Source organism: Dasypus novemcinctus, chromosome 9, assembly GCF_030445035.2.
Source record: "Dasypus novemcinctus isolate mDasNov1 chromosome 9, mDasNov1.1.hap2, whole genome shotgun sequence".
Lineage (NCBI taxonomy): Eukaryota > Metazoa > Chordata > Mammalia > Cingulata > Dasypodidae > Dasypus > Dasypus novemcinctus.
In genome coordinates, this window is record NC_080681.1 from 75,517,628 (window position 1) to 75,523,547 (window position 5,920).

General features: G+C 40.7%; 1 pseudogene; it reads left to right on the forward strand.

Moving 5' to 3' along the window:
* Window positions 1–3,596: 3,596 nt before the first annotated feature.
* On the forward strand, window positions 3,597–4,559 carry LOC101431795 (polyadenylate-binding protein 2-like; annotated as a pseudogene).
* The last annotated feature ends 1,361 nt before the right edge of the window (window positions 4,560–5,920 follow it).

Here is a 5,920-nt window from a genome sequence, read left to right on the forward strand (position 1 = left end):
CCAGGAATGGTGCTGCACACATGGAGAGCTGATGCAGCAAGATGACGCAACAAAAAGAGACACAGATTCTGGGTGACACTGACAAGAATACAAGTGGACACAGAAGAACACACAGTGAATGGACACAGTGAGCAGACAACTTGGGGGTGGGGGGAAGGGAGAGAAATAAATAAAATAAATCTTAAAAAAAAAGAAGACACTGGGCAAGTACAAAGAAAAATCTGAAATCTTGGATAGAAAAATAGCTGAACTTATGGGAATGAAAGACACAAAAAGTGGGGTTAAAATACAATTGAGACATACAACAGCAGATTTAAAAGTATGGAAGAAAAAAATCAGTGACATAGAGGACAGGAATTGAAAAGAGAGAAAAAAGAGTGGAAAAAGTTGAGCTGGGGCTCAGGGAGTTGAATGACAGCATGAAGTGCATCAACATACATGTTAAGGGAGTTCCAGAAAGAGACAAGAAAGGTAAAGGGGCAGAAAAAATATTTGAGGAAATAATGGTTGAAAACCTCACAATGCTCATGAAAGACATGAATATACATGTCCAGGAAGCACAGCGTACTCCAGTTAGAATAAATCCAAATAGACCTTCCCCAAGACATAATATTCAGAATGCCAAATGCCAAAGATAAAGAGAAAAGTTCTGAAAACAGCAAGACAAAAGTGAAACATCACATACAAGGGATGTCTAAGAAGACTTAGTGTGGATTTCTCTTAAGAAATCATGGAGGTGAAAAGGCAGTGCTATGATATAATTAAGGTACTGAAAGAGAAAAACAGTCAGCCAAGAATTCTTTATCCAGAAAAACTTCCCTTTAAATATGATGGTGAGATTAAAATATTCACAAATGAACAGAAACAAAGAGAGTGTGTAAACAAGAATTCAGCCCTGCAAGAAACAACTAAAGGGAGTTCTGCAGTCAGAAAAGAAAAAACAAAAGAGAGAGGCTTAGAGAAGAGTGTAGAAGTGAAGGCTATCAGAAAGGGTAACAAAAAGGGTAAAGAAACAGACAAAAATAAGCTATGACATATGAAAACAAAGGATAAAATGGTTGCAATAAGTAATGCCTTTACAGTAATAACATTGAATGTTAATGGATTAAATCTCCCAATCAAAAGACATAGGTTGACAGAATGGATATGAAAATATGAGCCATCCATATTCTGTCTGCAGGAGACTCACCATTTCCAAGGATGCAAATAGACTGAAAATGAAAGTTTGGAAAAAGATATTTCACACAAGCAGTAACCAAAAAAGAACAGGGATAGTTATACTGGTGTCAGGCAAAACACACTTTAATTGCAGTAAAATGATAAGAGATGCAGAAACCCATTATATATTAATAAGAGGGACAATACACCAGGAAGGAGTAACAGTCATAAATATCTATGCACCTAACTAGGGTGCCCCAAAATACATGAGGCAAACTCTGGCAAAGCTGAAAGGAGAAGTAGACATCTCTACAATAATAGCTGGAGACTTCAATATGTCACTTACATCAATAATAGAACGGCTAGACAGAAGAGTAACAAGGAAACAGAGAACTTGAACAATATGATAAATGAGCTGGACCTGATAGACACATACAGAACATTGCACCCCAAATCAGCAGGTTATAAATTCTTCTCAAGTGCTCCGGATTTTTCTGCAGAATAGACAGCTAGGCCACAAAATAACTCTCAATAAATTTAAGAAGATAGAAATTACACCATGAATCTTCTCTGATTATAATAGAGTGAAGCTGGAAATCAATAAAAGGTGGGAAAGGGGAAAACCTGTAAATATATGGAGGCTAAACAACACAATGATAAACAATCAGTGGGTCAAAGAAGAAATTGCAAGAGAAATTAGTAAATATCTCAAGATGAATGAAAACAAGACCACAACTACCAAAACTTATGGGATACAGTGAAGACAGCGCTGAGAGGGAAATTTGTAGCCCTAAATGCCTATATTTAAAAAGTAGAGAAGCAGATGTGGTTCAACCAGTTGGGTGCCCATTACCATATGGGATGTCCCAGTTTCAGGTCCTGGTGCCTCCTAAAGAAGACAAGCAGATGCTGCACCCACCTCAGTGAGCTAGATGCTGCATCGCTGCAATGAGCAGACACCTAAATGAGCAGATGCCACAAGCCAGCAAAGGCCACAGCCCATGGGAAGCCAATGTGGCTCAGGCCAGTGGACACTTGCCTCCCATGTGTGAGGTCCCAGGTACAGTTTCCAGTGCCTCCTGGAGAAGGTAAGCAAGCAATAAGCAGAGAAATGAGAGAACCATCTGGGGAAGAGGGGGATTAAAAAAAGAAAAAGTAAATAAATCTTAAAAAAAAAAAAGAAAGCTAAAATCAGAAACCTAACTGAACACTTGGAGAAACTAGGAAAAGAACAGCAAACCATTCCCAAAGCAAGCAGAAAGAAAGAACTGATAAAGATTAGAACAGAAATAAATGAAATTGAGAACAACAACAAAAAAAAAAACATAGAGAAAATCAATAAAACCAAAAGCTATTTTTTGATCAATAAAACTGACAAACCCTTAGCTAGACTAACAAAGAAAAAAGAGAGAAGATGCAAATAAAGAAAATCCAGAATGAAAAGGGGGGAGATATTGTGATCGACCCCACAGAAATAAAGACCATAAGAGGATATTATGAGAATCTGTATGCCAACAAATTAGGCAACCTAGATGAAATGAGCAAATTCCTAGAAATGTACAAATAACCAACATTGACTCTATAAGAAATACAGGAACTCAACAAACCAATCACAAGTAAGGAGACCAAAGCAGTCAAAAATCTTCCAACAAACAAAAATCCAGGACCAGAGACTTCACAGGTGTATTCTACCAAACATTTTGAGAAGAATTAAACTCTTCCAAAAAACAGAGAAGGTGGAAAATTACCCAACACATTTTATGAAAGCAACATCACCCTAATGCCAAAGCCATATAAAGATTCTGCAAGAAAATTACAGGGAAGCAGGTATGGTTCAAGTGATTGAATTCCTGCTACCACACAGGAAGTCAATGGTTCAGTTCCTGGTGCCTCCTAAAGAAGACAGTAATCTGGCATGATGGGCAGGTACAGCTGATGCAACAAGATGATGCAAAAAGAGACACAAGAAGAAAAACATGATGAAAGACACAACAAAGCAGGGAATGGAGGTGGCTTAAGTGATTAGGCACCTTCCTCTCACATCGGAGGTCCTGGGTTGAGTTCCCGGTGGCTACTAAAGAATCAAAAAAAAAAAAAAAAAGAGAGAGCGAGAGAGCAGACACAGCAAATGCAGACAATGAGGGTTGGGGAGAAAGAAAATAAATTTTTTTTTGAAAAAAGAAAACTATAGACCAATCACTCAGGTCTTGATTAGGTTAATATCAATATAAAAGACCTTTTTTTTTCCAGCAAAATTGCAATCATTTAGAGTCTGTGTGCAGTGCTCAGATTGCTGAAGCTGAGAGGGATGACCAAGTAATTTTAAGCTCTTGTGATTCTGCTACAGTATCCCAGATACTGAGGAACTGGAAGTGATCAAAGTTCAAGTAATTAACTACATTCTTAATTTCACATACTATTTTCTTTTTTTCATGGAGATGGAGGGAAAAACTGAGAAACGAAAGGAGTTTCAGAACAAGGTAAAGAAGCAGATGAAAATGAGTTCACCTCCAGGCAATGCTGGCCCAGCAATCATGTCGTTCAAGAAAAGATGGAGGCAGATGCTCCTTCCACCTATGTTGGCAATGTGGACCACGGTGCAACAGCAGAATCGCTGAAAACACTTTTTCATGGCTGTGGTTCAGTCAACCGTGTTACTATACTCTACGGCAAACTCAGTGGCCATCCCAAAGGTTGCATATATAGAGTTCTCTGACAAAGAGTCAGCGAGGACCTCCCTGACCTTAGAAGAATCCCTTTTTAGAGGAAGACAAATTAAAGTGATCCCCAAACGAACCAACAGACCAGACATTGGCATATCAGACGGGGGTTTCCCACAAGCCCACTGCCATGGCCAGACCATCACCACAACAGTGTGGGTTCTCGATTCTACAGTGGTTTCAACAGCAGTCCCCGTGGTCCTGTTTACAGGGTGGAACTAGAGTGACGTCATGGTATTCCCCTTACTAAAAAAAGTATGTAGTAGGAGGAGAAAGAGGAAAAAAGAGGAAAGAAGGGGGAAAAAAAGAAATAAAAAAAGAAGAAGAGAAGATAACTTTGATGGGGAGGGGGAATGATATATATGTATATTTTAAAACAGGTCTGGGGAGTGAGGCAGGAACTGTTCCTTCATTCACTCTGGGGATTCGTGATGGAGATCTCTCAGCTGCACAATCTTTGTCCCACGTTTTCCAGGGCCACTTAACCCCCTTGGGGGCTGCTCAGGGGTAGGTGGGCTTGGGTGACAGGAGGGTTTTTGTTTTGTTTTGTTTTTGTTTTTACCCAGGGCACTGGAAAGACATCAAACTGTTTGGCTTGTTAGCTTTTCTCCATAGTCTCCCTGCATTTCACAATCCTGTCCTGCCAACTTCTTGTCCTGCCAGGTCTACCACCCACGCCAACCCCTCTCTTCAGTTTCCCTGCCCCTCCAGATTGCATGGTCATTTATTTTGTCTCCTTTTCTGTTTCTTTTTCTGTTTTTAAGCATCTTTCTTTGCAGGTTTCTAGAGCTGGAAGATTTCAGTTCTGCTCCCAGTGGCTCCTGTGTAAATTCATTTACCCCCACTGGGGAAATGCACTACCTTATTTTGGGGGGTTTGGGGTGTGTTTTGTCTTGTTTTGTTTTCCTTTGCATTTTTCCTTCTTTTATTTGGAGGGAATGGGAGGAAGTGAGAGCAGGGAGGTGGATTTTGTTTATTATTATTATTATTTTTTAGCTAATTTCCAAGGGGTGGGAGTTTTTTTTTTTTTTTAATCTATTTATTTATTTTTTATTGACTTTGTAATAATATTACATTAAAAATATATATGTGAGGTCCCATTCAACCCCACCCCCCCACCCCCCCTCTCCCCCCCCAACAACACTTGTTCCCATCATCATGACACATCCATTGGATTTGGTAAGTACATCTTTGGGCACCTCTGCACCTCATAGACAATGGTCCACATCATGGCCCATACTCTCCTCCATTCCATCCAGTGGGCCCTGTGAGGATCCACGATGTCCGGTGATCACCCCCGAGGCGCCATCCAGGGCAGCTCCACGTCCCAAATACGCCCCCACCTCTCATCTCTTCCTGCCCTTCCCCATACCCATCGTCCACCATGTCCACTTTTCCCAATCCAATGCCACCTCTTCTATGTGGACATTGGATTGGTTGTGTCCATTGCACCTCTATGTCAAGAGGAGGCTCAGATTCCACATGGATGCTGGCTGCCATCCTCCCATTTTCAGTTGTAATCACTTTAGGCTCCATGGTGTGGTGATTGTCCTTCTTCAACTCCATCTTAGCTGAGTGTGGTAAGTCCAATAAATCAGATTGTAGGTGCTGGAGTCTGTTGAGGCTCAGGACCTGGCTATCACATTATCAGTCCAGAGATTCAAATCCCCTAACTATATCTTAAACCCCAACGTTAACTGCACCTCCAGCAGATTAGTATGAAAGTCTTATGAAGGGAGATCCCATCTGAGTCCAGATTCATCACACATAAACACCATTTCCAGAGAGGGGCCATCTGCCCTGGTAGTAAACCCCATCGGCCATGACCATAACTCTCATGGGTCTCTTTAGCCTTCATAGGAACCAATATCTGGGGGTTGTATCTGCTTTATCTGTCTCTCTGACTCTGCTCAGTTGTGCATGAGGGCAATCCTTCTGCCAGCCTCCAGACTCTTTTTTAGAAACTCGTAGCCATATAAACTCATTTCTCCTTTCCATTTCCCCCTTACTTTAGGTCAAACAGCATTTTAAAGTCATGTTAT